General features: G+C 48.5%; 1 protein-coding gene across 2 annotated transcripts in view; it reads left to right on the forward strand.

Moving 5' to 3' along the window:
* The window catches only part of LOC139747439 (uncharacterized), an 801,413-nt gene that overhangs the window by 259,139 nt on the left and 525,142 nt on the right, over nt 1–17,132 (forward strand). The gene's annotated exons all lie outside the window — the stretch shown is intronic.

Raw genomic sequence — 17,132 nt, forward strand, 5'->3', positions numbered from 1 at the left:
CGTGATGTCAACCACGAATCATGACCGCAAGTTGCCTTTTCAGAGCTCGCTCCGCCCCAGCCTAGTGTGTGTTGCCAGCGTGGCTATGGCCATCATCACAGATCTCGGCAACGGATCGTTGGTCCGAGGGCTCGGGGCGGAGGTGGGGGGTCAAACAGATCCTCTCTTGTGATCTCCGAAGGGCATGGGTCAGCCCTGAGAGCTCTGGCTCTTGACGCATCCCTTCTTTTGTCAGGGATCAGACGCGTGTGTGTGTGTGTGTCGTCCCCCCCTCGCTCGCCCGGCCTCGTTACCCACTGAGGATTTTGCTTGAGTCGGGACAACGAGCTAGTTCGCGTGTGGCTGTTTGGCAGCTGTTCGATATCACGTTACAGGGGCTCGCCGGAGCGCGTGTGGGTGGGTGTTATTGAGGAGGTTGCATTGAAATGCATGCCGGTTTTGCCTCTCAGTATCCAATATGTATTTTGGAATGGTCAAATTTGGGTGGAATTTATCATATGGAAATATCTGCCCCACAACAATAAGAATTATACCGGTATATATATATATATATATATATATATATATATATATATATATATATATATATATATATATATATATATATATATATATACCGGTATAATTCTTATTGCTGTGGGGCAGATATTTCCATATGATATATGATATATGAGGATGGATTCCATATGGAATATAAAGTTCTTAGACGAATTGTACTCCTTTTCGAATGAAACTTTTTAGAGAGAGAGAGAGAGAGAGAGAGAGAGAGAGAGAGAGAGAGAGAGAGAGAGAGAGAGAGAGAGAGAGACAAAAAAATCATCAATTTATATATGATTTGAATAATTGTTTATTCATTTATTCTGTTGTTGTTATGCAGGTTATTGTTGTTGTTTCGTTTTCAGCGATTTCCTACGGTGTAGTGGTTTTAAGGGGAGCAACGGGTCGTGTTAGATAGGTAGGAGATTTGTTGAGGCGGAACCATGGTCAGCGCCGGGGCAGTGCGGGGGAATGGTGGCAGTGCGCGCGCGGTGACGGCGTGCGGTCGGGTGCGCCTCGGCGGTGGCGTTGCCTCCCACGCATCGTCGGTCGTCTGTGGTGTTATAGAACGTGATATTGTTATTATGATTCGTCGATCACCGCACCTCTGGTGAGGCATGCTATGGTGTGGTGCCAGCACGGGGAGTAAATACATTGGACGGGAGAAAGACACCCCATTATGGCATCGGGGGCAAGGGAAGAGCTTGTATGGAGACACCTTACATAGCTGTGTACAGCTGTATATGCTTTCGCGTGATCACCTAAACTGTTGGGGAGTTTATAGAACTGGAGTCAACTCCATCAGCACAAAGAAACGATCCCTGAGCGCGAAGGTAGTTCCCCTTATGGATGAGGTCAAAGGGCAGGCCATTGTGTCTATGTATATAAATATCTACCCAAAGGTCACACTGTCGTCTCGAAGGAACCGTACCGCCGCCTTCGTGCTGAAGGATTAGTGAGGATTGAGCGCGACATCGTTCAGCCAGCGGCGGTGGGGGAAGGCCGGCCACAACGTGCAGTCTACTTCGTAGCGGTTTCCCCGATCGCCTCAACACTCCCCAGCCGCGCAGCCGCTGCTTTTCCTCCGCTGATAGTTCAAGTTGTTTGTGGGCGCAGGTCCATTTCACCACTACACACGGCCCCGCCGTGTCCGCTACACTCGCTGTAGATATTTATCCAGAGGCGCTCCTGAATATCTTCGGTCTTTTCTTCCGTGCGTTTCAGATGTTTGCAGTCTGCCAAGTCGAACAGCCTTAGGGCACGGGACGTTTACTCCCTCCTTAATGTCTAACTTTTATATTTAGTTGATGTGATTTTCTGCAGTCGCCGTCTTTTTTTACATCTATGTAAAGCATTTTATTGTCCAAAACAAGTTGTTGATCAGCCGTTGCAGTGTTTTCCCACGTGTGCATTACGATACACCCCTCCCTCCCTCCCTCCCTGCCTCCCTCCCTTTAGCTCTCCAAACAATAAAGTCGGGTGATTTCAGTCGTTCCCAGTAATTGTGATTTTTTTTCCCCGCCACTGAATCAATGCTTGAGGTAGGAGGGTTTGATGGTGCGTTGCAGGGGCTGGTCGAGGAGGAGGTAGGTAGGTTGGTGTAGTGTTGTACTGCAGGAGGAGCGCTGGGGAAGTATTGCAGGAGTGAGGGTGTTGCAGGAGCGAGAGGAAGGAGGGCATAACGTGTTACGAGGGCGAGAGGAAGGAGGACCAAGGTGTTATATCGGAGGAGGAAGAGGAGTGGAGGTGGAGCAGGAGGAGGAGGAGTGGAACTGGAGCAGGTGGAGGAGAGTAGCAGGAGTTGGTGTTGTAAGGTCGAGATGGGAGGGAAGGTGGGAGGAGGAGGAGGAGGAGGAGGAGGAAGAGGAGATGGCCCAGCTGGTGCAGCCTACGATGTCAAAATCGGGGCGTCGTAAATTCGGCGAGCAGTTTAGTGTTATTTCCTGTTGGGCGGCATCAGGCGCCCCGGATATGAGGTGCATGATAGGTGCACCGGGGGGAGGTGTTGGGGTTGGGCACCCACCGACACCCATGCCATGTGTCACCAGCCGGGGAGGGGAACATGAATCGCGGCTGTGTGTCTTGTGTATCACCTTCCCTTGGCAAGATACATTATGGTAAACCATCTGTGTTTATCACCCGCGTTACTCGGATGACTTCCCTTTAATTACTTCATGTATATCATGGCTCTGGTACGGAGCGGCGTGGTGATTGCGTTACCTCCGAGTCGGCCGAACTTGATCACTTGTGTGTGTGTGTGTGTGTGTGTGTGTGTGTGTGTATCGGCGTCAGGGAGGTAACACCTGATGGAGGAGGAGGTAGTTAAGTGGGGAGGGAAGGGTTTGATTATTCCCCCATGGGGCCTGACGTGGGGGAGGGGACACGCCACGACGACACGCTCGTGGGTAGCACGGCGGTAAAGCAGAGAAGCCTCATGTGATTAATTAACCTCCGGGGATGATTCATGTTGGTGGAGGGACACCTGTTGGTGGTGAGTGAAAGCCAGAACGCCACTGTTACAGTTGTGGTTTGCTCTACCGTGGTGGCTTGGGTCGAGTCCAACGCAGCCAAAATGAGTCGACCGGTCGACCGTCGCAGTAGAATACATGGCTGCCGCAACTGGTCTACGCTGAACCACGTCTTCAGTCCACGTCGGCAACACGTCGAGTTCCCCTCGTTCACCAGTGATGACACTCCTCTAGGTGTTCATCTCACGATTAGAATTGAAGAACCCACGTAGACCACACCAGGTATACTGCCTGACCCCCAGTCTGTTAGGCAGCGGCTAATCACATCAGCCAGAGCGAAACTAAAGGTCGAGTGCTGGAAGGGAGATGGTGGTGATCGTGGGTGGTGTGTCTTAATGTGTGGGAAGACACACACGTGTGTTGAGCCTGCTGCTCTGAGCTCTCACGCCTCTCTATCCCAGCCTTCCCCTACAGGTTAGTCCACGCCTCCTTCCCCTTTTCCCGTCTCTCTCTCTCTCTCTCTCTCTCTCTCTCTCTCTCTCTCTCTCTCTCTCTCTCTCTCTCTCTCTCTCTCTCTCTCTCTCTCTCTGTACATGGTAGTTCTCGCCTCTCTCCCCCCTCTACCCTGTACTGCTAGGTAGCCCCTCCCTGGCTTCCCCGGACCTGCCAGCTCGTCTTCTTGGAATTCTCTCACTGCCTCTTGTATTCACCCCACTTTCCGTCCACTTGTGTACCTGCGCTCTTGTCGGCCTGTTTTCCCCTCTCAGCAAGAACGGTTGCATAGGGGGGGGGGGAGTGTTTGAGGCAGCTGGTGAGAGGCAACATCGACGTTCTTCTTCCTGCCAACACCAGCGAGTAGCCAATATGGGGTGTGGCTGGAGCACTGATGCCGTGGGTTTGGCTTTAGGGAGGGAAGGATGGCGTCCGGAGAAGCGGCGACATCGCTCGAGGTCTGGCCGATGGTCACGGATTATTAATCCCTGGTGAAATTACCACACGCAGGGAGGTGTAGGCTTGGGGTCACCATGGCGGGTGATGCTTCTGTTCGTGCTGTCCTCCCCTCCACCGCTCTTGCTGTTGCCGAACTGCTCTGTCGCTGCAGAGATGTCCGGGCAATATTGTTACTGCAGCTGTACTGCCCGCTGCTACTGCTCCGTTATTGTTAAGAGTTACTGTAATGGTCTTCTTCCTCCTGAAGAGTTGTATCGCTCCAGCTGCTCTTTTGGTATTATAATACAGCCGCCGTTGCCTCTAGTGTACTGCTGACGCTGCTGTCGTGACTCGTATACAAATGGAATGGAACTAGACTGGTGGTGGTACTCTGTTGCAGCTTCAGCCGCTGCAGTAGCCAACGAACTCAAAACATCCCTTGCGGGTCTTTTAAGACTAGACCTCCGAGGGTAGCTTTATGCCAGTGGAACTCCTTCGTCAGATACTCGAAAGACAGACCTCCCATAATACCCCTCATCCTTCGGATGTCCGATGATTCCTCCAGCAGTTGATAACCACGACCGTCGCTCAACATCCATATATTTTTTCTCCCCCCGGGTCGAAGGCTCCAGCCGCCATCCGAACTCATTGATATTTGGAGAGACCGCCCTCGGGCTTAATGCTTGTCTGAAAAATTTTCTTTTTACTTTGTGCGAGGTTTTTGCCCCGCACGCCCCAAGACATGGCAATACAAGGGTGGTATTGAAAATGTATTGTGAGTGTGTGTCTCGTGACCGTCCATGCGGCAACACACCGCCCACAAGCAGGCAGGGTTTGTGCGTCAGTCGTTCAGCTCGTTTCGTGGTGGCCTCTTGTCGTTTGCTGGTCGCGTTGGTCGCTAGGCGTGCTCATTCGTCAGCATCCTGCGAAATTGACCCATTCTGCACTCCCCTTAGGCATCTGTGTACTGAATTCATGTAAATTGAACGGTCATTTCGAAAAACGAAAATAAAAGGAAACATGATAATGATTTGCCATTTTGGGATACGAATTTTAGAAAGTGACAAATGATTTACCCAATTAGAACATTGGCAGCATATGGTATTGTTGTAAGGCTTGGGAGTTAAATTTTAATTATATTCACACACACACACACACACACACACACACACACACACACACACACACACATTGTTTGTAGGGAGACAAGAAGTAAGGCCAGCAGGCTCCACACGGAGGGTGTAGGGATGATTCCGGGCAACACTCCAGCACATATCCTAAGTCAGGAGGGTGGTGCTTCCCCCGGGCGGCTGCTGTCTAACAACCTGCTGACACGGAGGGTGTGGGATGGTTCCGGGCACCACTTCAACACGTAAATCAGAGAGAGAGGGAGAGAGAGAGAGAGAGAGAGAGAGAGAGAGAGAGAGAGAGAGAGAGAGAGAGTAGTACTTCCCCTTTGCGTGAGACTCTTCCCCTTTCCCATATCCATCCTTCCCTTAGCGACGGCGCCGGAGGAGGAAGAGAGAGGGGGCTAGGCTTGGGGTGAGGTACTGGTGCGGCGTGATGCGTCCGGAACGTAAAAGTTTGTTAATAAGTCAGCCGGCGACACGACAGGAAGCGGACGACAGTGTACTAGTTCTGGGCCGTTGTGGTGTGTGTGTGTGTGTGTGTGTGTGTGTGTGTGTGTGTGGTTAAGGATGAGGGGCGACGGGAGGAGCTTTAGGCCTAGGGGAGGGGACAGGAAACGTAACTGGGGGAGGGTGAATTGGTGGGGAGCTGGTCTGGTCAAGTACCTGAGGGTGTGGAGTGTTAGAGGGACTGCCTCACACGCACCGTCCCCCCACTTCCACACACACACACACACCCTTACCGCCATACTTATCTAATAATAACATGGAAAATTTGTCGTCTGTCACCTGTCTTCGTATGTAACCCCCCCAACTTCACTATATATATATATATATATATATATATATATATATATATATATATATATATATATATATATTTTTTTTTTCATACTATTCGCCATTTCCCGCATTAGCGAGGTAGCGCTAAGAACAGAGGACTGGGCCTTTGAGGGAATATCCTCACCTGGCCCCCTTCTCTGTTCCTTCTTTTGGAAAAAAAAAATAAAAAAAAAAAAACGAGAGGGGAGGATTTCCAGCCCCCCGCTCCCTTCCCTTTTAGTCGCCTTCTACGACACGCAGGGAATACGTGGGAAGTATTCTTTCTCCCCTATCCCCAGGGATATATATATATATATATATATATATATATATATATATATATATATATATATATATATATATATATAGCATTACCGTAGCCCATTGCTACACATATTTCTGTTCCAGGTAGCGGAATAATAATTGGCACATGGATGATGTCACTGATATTAATTAACATGGTCGCTGCACATAAAATAATTGTAAATTCACAAATTTTCACGGTGGTTTAATTTTCCTGTTTCAGATTCCGTAATGACTGCACCCATGAGTCTAGCTGCCAACAGAAAGTTTTGTGTGTATGTATGTGTGTGTGTGTGTGTGTATATATATATATATATATATATATATATATATATATATATATATATATATATATATATATATACATTAGAAATCTTTTGGTGGTCTTAGAAATACATTTCTTACGTTCTTGCCTCATATTTCTGTGGTGTTTTGATCAGCGTTCGTTGTCCTTGTTCGCCGAATCTTAGTGTCTGTGTCCGGGATATTCGAGTCCTTCTATCTCTTGCTTATTCTTCCTCTTCCTAAACCCTCAGACGTTTCAGGGCGTCGGATGTACCAGGAAGAGGAAAGCAGTGCTTGGTGGACGTCCATGGATGTGGAAAAAGGAACCTACATAGTCTTCTATAGCTTAAGAATAGCATGGGCGTGTGACTGACGCTTCTCAGCACTGGACATCAGCAGTTGATGGTGATCAACAGTGAAACTGATGTGGTGTGTGTTATATCTTAGTCTGTTGATGGTGGCATAGACGACAAGACACAGAGCTCGAGTCAGGCGACACAGATAAAGTCTTAACCAACAGAAACAGGACTGTGTGCACTGTAGATTTTATCGTATCTGAATTATTTTTTTGGGGGTGGGTGGGTGGGTGGGTGCGAAGGTGGTAAGAACTTGGCAGTACACTTCCAGAAGTGTCGAGACAGCTACACGAAATTATCTGAAGTGGATAAGAAAGATAAGGACTGGTTATGTCGGCTGGAACTCTGGAGCATCCTTGACGGGAAAGCACGTGTGTAGACCTGAGCAGACTTTAGTATATATATATATATATATATATATATATATATATATATATATATATATATATATATATATATATATCAGCGCGTGTGTTCCCTGCGAACTCAACCCAACCCTGGGATAAAACCTACTAAAACGCTGAATATATATATATATATATATATATATATATATATATATATATATATATATATATATATATATATATATATATATTTTTTTTTTTTTTTTTTTTTTTTTTTTCTCATTTCCTCGAGTCGCGTTGTCAGACAAGGAAAACAAGTTTCGTGAAGTATTTTGATGAATACGAGGGGGTCTGGCCTGGAAGTTGACTGCCGGCTTGAGTTACTCGGAAATATATGAAGTGCAACTTGTTACGGCGCCTGGCAGGAGCAGGCGGGGTTGGTCGGAACTCACAGTTGTGGTGGGGAATTAGCCAGCAGTGAGCGCTGGGCCCCCGGGCAGGTCAGGAGGAAAGATTAAGTTTGTGGTGTGAGGTGGTTGGGTTCGTTAGTTGGCTGGTAAGGTTGGTTGGTTAGTCGGTAGCCAAGTGATCTTTTGTGGTAGCCGGGAAGCGTGGTCTTTGGAAGTGTCTGGTTTGATAGGCGAGTGTCACGCCTCATGTCGTTGCTTAGAAGTATATTGTTTGGTCGCTGTAGAGTGACCTGTTCGCTGAGAACTCTGTAGTTTGGGAGCTGAGGATTGCCCTGCTTGGTATGTTGAGAACTCTGTCGTCTAGTAGCTGGGAACCGCCTCGTTAGGATGCCGTGAGGAGCGACGCGATTGGTGGTAGACCAAGTGTTCGGTAATCTTACCTCCAATCGTCATGTGTGTTAGAGTGGACCAACCTTGTCCTTAAGAGTAGATGGTGGATGAACCTGTCAGCCGGAGGGAATGACGTCATTAAAGAGGCACCAGTTGAGAGTCTAGAAAAGGGAAGGAAATTGGAATGGAATTGAATCAACTGAATGGCAGGCCGATCACTCAAGCAAGGAGACACATCGGGTGGTTGTGACACATCCCTTTACCTATTGTCGGGGGAAACCTGTGGATAAAAAACGCATTCGCGTCCCCAGAATATTTAAGATTGAAGTTTCAGGAGCGTAATGATTGCCGAGAGAGAGAGAGAGAGAGAGAGAGAGAGAGAGAGAGAGAGAGAGAGAGAGAGAGAGAGAGAGAGAGAGAGAGCGTGAAATATAACACACACACACACACACACATATATATATATATATATATATATATATATATATATATATATATATATATATATATATATATATAGGTTGAAATAGAAAGACGTAATGTTGAACATTGCCGGGTAAAACTTGTTTAAAAACGAGCCTTTAAAAAGAAAAAAATGGGGGAGGGCGTTTTTTATTGTTATTGTTGTTGTTGTTGGATGTGGTTTGTGGCGTGGTGATTGCTTTTTCTTTTTTTGTTTATAGTTGACTTTTTTTTTTTATCTCCGTAAGTGTGTTCAAGAAATGATAAGGAGGGGGGGACTTTTAAGATTACTTATCCACTGTCTCTAGTGGTCTTTGGTGAATGTATTGTGTATTGTTCCATTAGGTACACTCATTGCTTCCTTTTGACACCAGGTAAGGTACAGCCGGAAGGATGATGGTCGGTCAGGCCTCACGGGTCAGGTCAAAGGTCACGCCGTGATGCACAAGGGTCGTGCCTCCGTCATGCCCAAGCTGTTTCTGGAGAAAAGAAATTTCGCTGGAGCGTCTGATGCACCGGTGTCTCCAGAGAGAGAGAGAGAGAGAGAGAGAGAGAGAGAGAGAGAGAGAGAGAGAGAGAGAGAGAGAGAGAGATTTTGTCTTAGATTTGTTAAATTGAAAACTAGAGTGTGTGTGTGTGTGTGTGTGTGTGTGTGTGTGTGTGTGTGTGTGTGTGTGTGTGTGTGTGTGTGTTTTATGTTGGTTGTAAGTGACATTGAAAAAGGTGTTGGTAGTGGTGTGTTGAGAGCGTGGCTTGCACCTTCTGCCGAGTTGCTGCTCGTGTGCAAACAGGGGGAAAAAAAAACAGGTTTTATTATAATAATTATGGCGGCCTCCATGTTAAGCCAATTAAGGGAATGAAAACTGGACAGGGGAGCAAATACCATGATGACTTAGGGTCCTCCGCAGGGCCTTAGTGCTGGTTTATGATCCCAGGCATAATTGTGGTGGTGGTGGGCGATGGTGGCTGTGGTGGTAGGCGATGGTGGTTGTGGTGGCAAGGTTTGGTGGTGATGGGCACTTGGGGGTGTTGGTGGTTGCGATGGTGGTAGGAGCAGGAGTTTGTGGTGGTGGTGGTGGTGGTGGTTGCAGAGTTTAGTTAGAGGTGGTTGAGGTGGTGATGGGAGAGACGGATGAACGAAGGACTGATGGACTTTGAGGAGGTCGTCTGCTGGAGGACAGTAATTGTACCCTGTGGTCCTAATGGATACAGATGGAGTGAGTAATGCAGAAGTTTTCTGATGAAAAGACTGGTTGTGGGTGGTTGTGGTGGTGAGGACTGCTGGTGCTTGTGGTTGATGTTCTCGCGGGTCGATGGCTATGTTGGGGGTGTTGGAGGTGTGTCTGGTGGTGGTGGGTGGTGGTGGTCTTTCATTTGGTTTTGTTTGTGGGAGGAGATCGTGTGAGTGGTGGCGGCGTTGGTTCTGTTGTGGCAGGGAATCAGAGGTGTGTGTTGTCAGTAGGTGCTTCTGGTGGTATAATAATGACTTGGATTTTGATGGGATGGCTTATGATGTATTGCTCGATTGATCTTTGACACTCAAGTTTCCACTCCATAGTTTGATCTGTCCTAGGACTAAAAGAGGCTGTGGGGCTTATTTGACCACTCGGGTTATTTGCTGCCGCGGACGCCAGCCATATCCAATACAGAACCTGGATGATGGGGGGTTAAACTTGTATGTCGACCTATGACCATTGCGTTCTGGAATCATCCTTTATGGCCCTGTGTATTTGTGGTGCTTGTTGGATGGTAAGTAAGGTTATATAGCATTCTCTCTTACGCCATTAATGACTCTTCTGGTTTTGCACGCTGTCACACCTGAAATAACTTTTATTCAGTAAGAAAATATTCTGTAGTAGATTGGGACCCCTTATTAATATGTAAATAATGTTTACGATATATACGAATAAAGTCCAGCATGTTAGGGTGAGTTTTCTTACTTGCTATAGATCCTAAAGTTGGTAAGGGTTTATGATATAGATAACTATACGAGAAATGTGTATTTATTCATTTGATTTATGTAACTCACGGAATGATTTATCTTTACAGGTAAGGAGTGTTGTGGAGGAGCGTGTCTCTGTGGGAGTATCAGCAACACCATGATGGGATGTGTCAGGTAAGGAGGAGATGATGCCAGGTGATGTTTGACCTTCACCTCACCTTCTTGGGTTAATTATGATGTCATTCATGGGGATGAACTCTTCCCAGCCATCAGTGTCCCATTAAGCTGTTGTTGCTGGTGGTGGTGGTGGTGGGAGGACGACATGTAACCACCTCACAGTCTGGTATTCTTGATATACCCACAGTGTATGTTCGCCGCATGCCACACATTCCCGTGTATTTCATGTAAATGGCAAACAGAATAATGTCCTTAGGCCACAGGTCCTCTCATGTTTACACCACAGTTCCTGCCATCTGTACGCCACAGGTTCTATCATATGTACTCCCAAGCGTTTCTGCCGTCTGTGCAGCATAGGCCCTACCATCTGTTTGATCTCAGGACCGACCATCTGAACGCGACGGGCCCTACAATCATCCCCATCGTTCTGCCTTATATACTTTAGATAGACCCCACAGTAACACACCGGACTCCCCTCAGCCAAGGTCATCACAGTGCTGGGGGGGAAGAGGTGAGGAGGACGGTGAGAGGTTAGGGTCAGCAGTAATAACCCCGGGAACAATAGTGGTTTTAAGGACGCTCCTGACGCTGTATCCTGCAGTAGATTGGCCTGTTTGGTGCGCTGTCGTTGCTTCTGCTGCTACTCCTTCAGGTAGGTGCTCTTGCTGCTGCTGCTGCTGCTGCTCCTTCAGGTAAGTAATGTAGGGAGCGCATCGCGGGCCGTGTGGGTCCTAGTTTGGATGGGGAATGAGACCAGTGAGAGACGAGGGAGAGCTAGATGGACGGAGGGAAAACTAGACAGAGAGACGGGAGGTCATCGCGTTAGAGACCGTCTTGTGTAAAGAGTGGTGAAGGGAGGAGACAGCTTCGTTCCTTGTGGTGGCGTGGACCTTTTTTTTGGTCGTTAGACTGTGAATACCTGCCGAAGTCTTCTTCCAGGATCTTCACCTCCTCCGCAGCCCGGACGGGGCCAGGGCTGCTGGATCGGGTCGTTGGTTGACCTAGCTGATGGATTTAGCATTACAGGCTCTCCACTGCCTACCGTAGTAGGCTGCAGGCCAACTGATTGTGAGCTACCTGTCGTGGTGTGTGTGTGTGTGTGTGTGTGTGTGTGTGTGTGTGTGTGTGTGTATATAGTTGTCGCGTGCTGGCCGTGCTGGGGTAGGAGGTGAAGTAGCTAGCCTTACCCCCTGACGGGCCATGTTATAACTAGTGACACACACGTCCGGCATGACAGACTCGCCTGTTAGAGAAAGACAGGTAGACAGCGAGGGCACGACGTCGCTCTTGCCAGTCACAGTGTTATCACTGTGCAACACACACACACACACACACACACACACACACACGGTGAATGCAAACACATTACATAAATTTAAGATGTATGATCATAAATAATGGTCATGAGACGGGGCCCCACGAGTGTAAAGAAAAAAAAAAAAACCCTCCCACCCCGTACAGTACTTATAGGTAATTACAGATACATAATTACACGTGCCATTTCAATCCTCCGTTTTATTTTTTTTTTTTTCGTTCTTTTGTTACCTCTCAGACCTTCTCTTGTCTCCCCTTGCTTTCTCCTTGGACATCCTATGTGTATATTACCTGTCTTTTTCTACCTCGTCTTTGTTTTATTTCTTTCTGGCCTCCTCTCTGTAGCCCCTGCCGCTGGAGTGGCCGTACTCCTATCCCTGATGGGCTCTCGCACGGCACGAGATAGAAATGCTCTCCAAAATACCGTCTTCCTCGTGTTGGATCTGGTCACCTCCGCTCACCACCCGGACAACGATGGGTGGACAGATGCGGCGCGGTGGTCAGTCGGTGCCGGCAAGACTCTCATACAACACTTCTTAAACCCCTGAAGTAGACCATGAGTAAACTAAACACATCTTAGACCCGGGGTGAGGTGAAGTAGACCAAGGTAAAGCAGACGCCAGGTAGACCACTTGTGTGTATATGGTTGCATCCCTCACTCAGCAGCTTTGTTCACTTTGCTATGAGTGAGGCATTCATTCACGTGTGTGCCCCTGTCCGCTCCTCACCTCTTTTGGACCCTCTTCCCCCCTTTCCCCCCTCTCTCTCGGCCCTTCTCTCGCTAGTTGTATAACCTCTTCAAGTAACCCCCCCACCCCCGTTCCCTCCTTCCATCACCCTCCCACCCCCTTACCTCTACTCACCCCGCTCTCAGTCTTCTCCTTTGATCCTCATCTGAGAGGTCATGCGATAGATAGAGGAAGTGGAAGGGCGAGAGGAGAGGTGGGTGGGTGGCTAGGACGAGGTCGTGTTGCAGACGGGGTAAGTGAGATACAAGGAGTATGTGTCTGTGTCTGTGTGTGTTGGGTTAAGAGAGATTGTGTGAGTGGTGAAAGACGAGGAGAGGGGAAGGGAGAGTGGGAGAGCAGAGGAAGAAGAGGAGGAGGGAGAGAGAGAGAGAGAGAGAGAGAGAGAGAGAGAGAGAGAGAGAGAGAGAGAGAGAGAGAGAGAGAGGAGGGTCAAAGGCCGCCATTCTGCACCACACTCCTGTACCAGAAGCCAGCCCTCTGCCGTCGCTGCTTCCCGCCGTCGCCAACTTCAACACCTGGTTGGCTTCCTTGTTAATGACTCCTTCAGTTGTGAGCGGCTGGCCTCAATATTCCGCACGGCCGGGAGGAACATGAGGAGAGAGAGAGAGGGGCACCGAGAAGAGCCAGCAGCAGCAGCAGCAGGAGGAAGAGAAGAAGAAGGAGGAGGAGGAGGAGGAGGAGGAGGAGGAAAGGAGGAAGCAGGAATAGTGGGTGGAAACAAGAGACACTGGAAGACCAGGGGCGGCTGGCAGTAATTAAGAGTGATTGCCTGCAAGCCAAAGAGAAGTAGATGCGGACGCAGGGCATGTGTTCATGTCAGATGCAGACCTCCGCTGGTGCACGGCCCGGCCCTCTCCTGGTGTCTTTGATGATTGGCACAGCTGGCTTGCCGAAGACCAGGTTGATCCCCACCTCACCTCTCCTACCCCAGGTTTAGCTGGCCCGAGCCTTGCTTTGCTCCCTTGAGATATCAGAGGCTGCCAGGAGGTCATGGGGCAGTACACAGAGACCTGTACTAATTTCATGATGCTCTCGTCGGATTAAGTTGCCTCAGCACAGATTCACGGTATGAATAAGATTATAGCCAGGTTGTTATTGATGCATGAATTCACACAATACACGGCATGGCGGTGTGTGTTGTAAATATTTGGTTGTAATTGGGAAGACCCAGATTGACACTCAAGGGAAGGTGAAGAAGATAAAAAGAAATGTCATTTTTTTTTTGTATCGAAGTTTCTCTTAAAGACAAAAATTGAATTTCACATAAATGATGATGAATTTGAGGCGAAAGAATCGGGGATGCATGAACCGTGGCCACGACTGCTTGGAGGTGTCTTGTAAATGGAGGTTCGGTCAGTGGGAGTGACACTTCACTGGAAAGACGCGGGGTTGGCGTGTATACCCGAGAGGTCAGAGGTCGTGGGCCAGACTCGCCCGGTAATGTATGCCACACCTCAAGTCACTTGGCGCCAGCGGGAACAAGGGTCTCTGTGCATGAGGTGCAGAGAGAGAGAGAGAGAGAGAGAGAGAGAGAGAGAGAGAGAGAGAGAGAGAGAGAGAGAGCACGGGTCGAATATACCTAAACTCACATTCAGCTCTTGTCACGGAGAACCATTTTCAATGCGAGCTGTCAGGTACAGGATAAGGCACATAGACGAAGCCAGCGTTAAAGAGATGAGTGTAATGGAAAGCTGGGTGAGTTGTTTGCTGGAACCAGGAAACTCTCCGAGAGCCATTTGCTGAGCCAGGGAAAACTCCCTGGACCATTTTATGAGCCGGGGAAACTCTGCGAGCCATTTGCTGAACGTGATACACTGCGAGCCATTTGCTGAACGTGATACACTGGAAGCCATTTGCTGAGCCAGGGAGGGGACCCTGCGAACTATTTTCTGAGCAGGAAACACTGTGAGCCATTTGCTGAGCCAGGAAATTACATTTCAGATAGAAGACTTTAATGCGCTGTAATGAGAAATGCGTTTACTGTGATACACACACACACACACACACACACACACACACACACACACACACACACACACACACACACACAGTGCATCATATTGACACCAGATTTTGAGAAGGGTAATAGGTGATTTGTCCCCGCAGTTTGTTCCTAGCCAAGATACCTAGAATTTGGCATTCGCAAGGAAATGCAGAATACAATGATATTGGTCCGAAGCAGTCGCGGCGAACATGACTCGTCCAGGAGGCTATCCAGAAGAGTTTGAAAAACCCAACGCAGACTCAGGCTCTCCTCCCACCGTAAAAGAGGCAGAGCAAGTCTTTTTCACTCCAGAGAGGAAGGTCACTTCGATTTTTGCAGATGTAGTATGAAATGTGAACTAAACGATTGCCTCGGCTTCAGTGACCAACGCGAGCAAGGTTGGTTGATGTTGGACGCCGTTACCTCCAAGATGCACTGACGGTGTGACAGATTAAAAGAGTTGGTGGAAAACATGACAGAGTGATGGCGTAACACAAAGGCTTCAAAGGCATCCGATAAATGCGATTCATGGAGTCACAGCACATGCGGGCATGCGACGGAGCCACAGAATCTGTTTGTCGACACATCCTTGTGTCGTGGGAATCGGTGGATGTCAGATACTTCTTCAGTAAGAGGAAGCTCCTTGTTTCGCAGGGAATTACGCGTACTTGAAAACCCCCCCTCCATTCCCTTCACATCCTCGTGTTGGACATGGACGAAGACGGTCCAAGAACCACGTTGGAGAACTTCATCCATCAAGAACACGAAAAACTATCGTAGCAGATCGTGTCTATAACGTTTTCGTAGTTGACGTGGAAAAAAATAATTGTAACCACAGCAGTATAAAGGAAATTGGTATATATAAAGACGGGAATTGATTGTCAACCTGTACAATATACAGCCACCATCTTATAAGGCGGGAGGAATCGCTGTGCAAGAGAATGTACGAAGATCAGTCACGGCTGTTGCTGGATCAGTCCCGGGGTAGGTCGGCAGCGCTTTATGTAATCAGTCTAGTGGCCCTGTTCGTTTGAACGTTCGACACAACACCATTCACCTGCAGGAGACGCAGGAAGATTTGGTCCTTTAACGGTGAAGTGAATTCGTATTTGGGCAACGGGCATGACAGTAGTCTAGCCCCGTCCGTTTGAACGTAGACACGAGCGCTTACACGATTTCCCTGCAGGAGACAAAGGCAGATTTGGTCCTTGAACTTCGACGGGAAAGGGAGTTCGTATCAGAGCAACGGACGTGGTAGCAGAGGAGTGAGAGTAACGGGACAGAAGGTAGGCAGGGGTGGGAATATGGGGCTCCCTGAGGAAATCACAGCCACATCCGGGGCCTGAGGTTGCTCACCTCATTACAGTATATGAGAAAAAAAGCATAATGGGACATCCCGTACGGAGAGAAAATGATTTGCAACGAAGTGGATAATAGTTTAGGGAAGAAAAAAATAATAATCAAATATTGCCCCACAGTGTCCCGCTCTGGCCACCAGGTAAGTTTTGACTCAAATATGTGCTGCGGTTTAACATAAGAGCTGACTACGCTGACTAATTGTAGGTTGTTACCAGATCCAACGCACGCGGGTTGGAAGATGCGCCAAAGCTTCATTCCCAGGGTGTACGCAGGGTAAGTTAAGCTTCAGACTACCGTAGACCAAAGGAGCCAGCGCACACAGGAACACAGAGCACGTTCTTTCAATCCGGCGTGCGTACTGACAATGTACGAATCGTGTAGAGATGTTCAGGGTTGTAGATGATCGTGGGGTTTGTGTGTTGATTCATTGTGGATCATCTCGAGAGATATTGTGTACCCAGATTCCCCGCTTCTTTGTGACGAGGCTTTGTACATTGCCGCTTGATTGTTTAAGCTGTTCGAACACGCACCCATAATGCTCGTGCGGCAGCCACAGCTTAGTGCATCAGGTACGCGACGCGTGAGTCCTGTGCGTAGAATATATGTGGTGGTTTATGCGATGATGGTATTTAATCCCCTGAGCACGGTGGTACGACCCTTGAGCACGACGGTACGATCCTTAGGGCACATTGGAACAGCCTCCTTAAAAGTACGACGGCACGACATTTAGGTTTGAGGATTTGACCCTCGGTCACGCCATCATACGACCGTGTATAAGAGGTCATACATGGTGAAGAGGTTGAAGAGTCCCGGGGCGCATGTGTATAGATTTGAACTCTCGCTTTACACTGGGTTAGCAAACAGAGTCGTGTCTTTTTTAGGGGGCGTGGGACTGACTGACTAGTTTGTGACTGCTGTAGATAGGGTATATTCTGACACGTGACCCATGTCCAGTACTGTCCCCAGTGCGTACTATGATACCTCCCCCTTTTGTGCTCAAAAGACCCGCGGAACACCAGCCTGACACCTGACACACACCGTTTGGCATGTCATATGGATGTGACTCCCACAGAAAGCCCCGGGGCAGCTCGTTTGTGTTGACACCTGACGCGTGGCGTGTGGCGTCTGTCATCTGGCAGAATTCAGTATATTGCCTGTCCCAGGTGCACA

This window comes from Panulirus ornatus, chromosome 68, assembly GCF_036320965.1.
Source record: "Panulirus ornatus isolate Po-2019 chromosome 68, ASM3632096v1, whole genome shotgun sequence".
Lineage (NCBI taxonomy): Eukaryota > Metazoa > Arthropoda > Malacostraca > Decapoda > Palinuridae > Panulirus > Panulirus ornatus.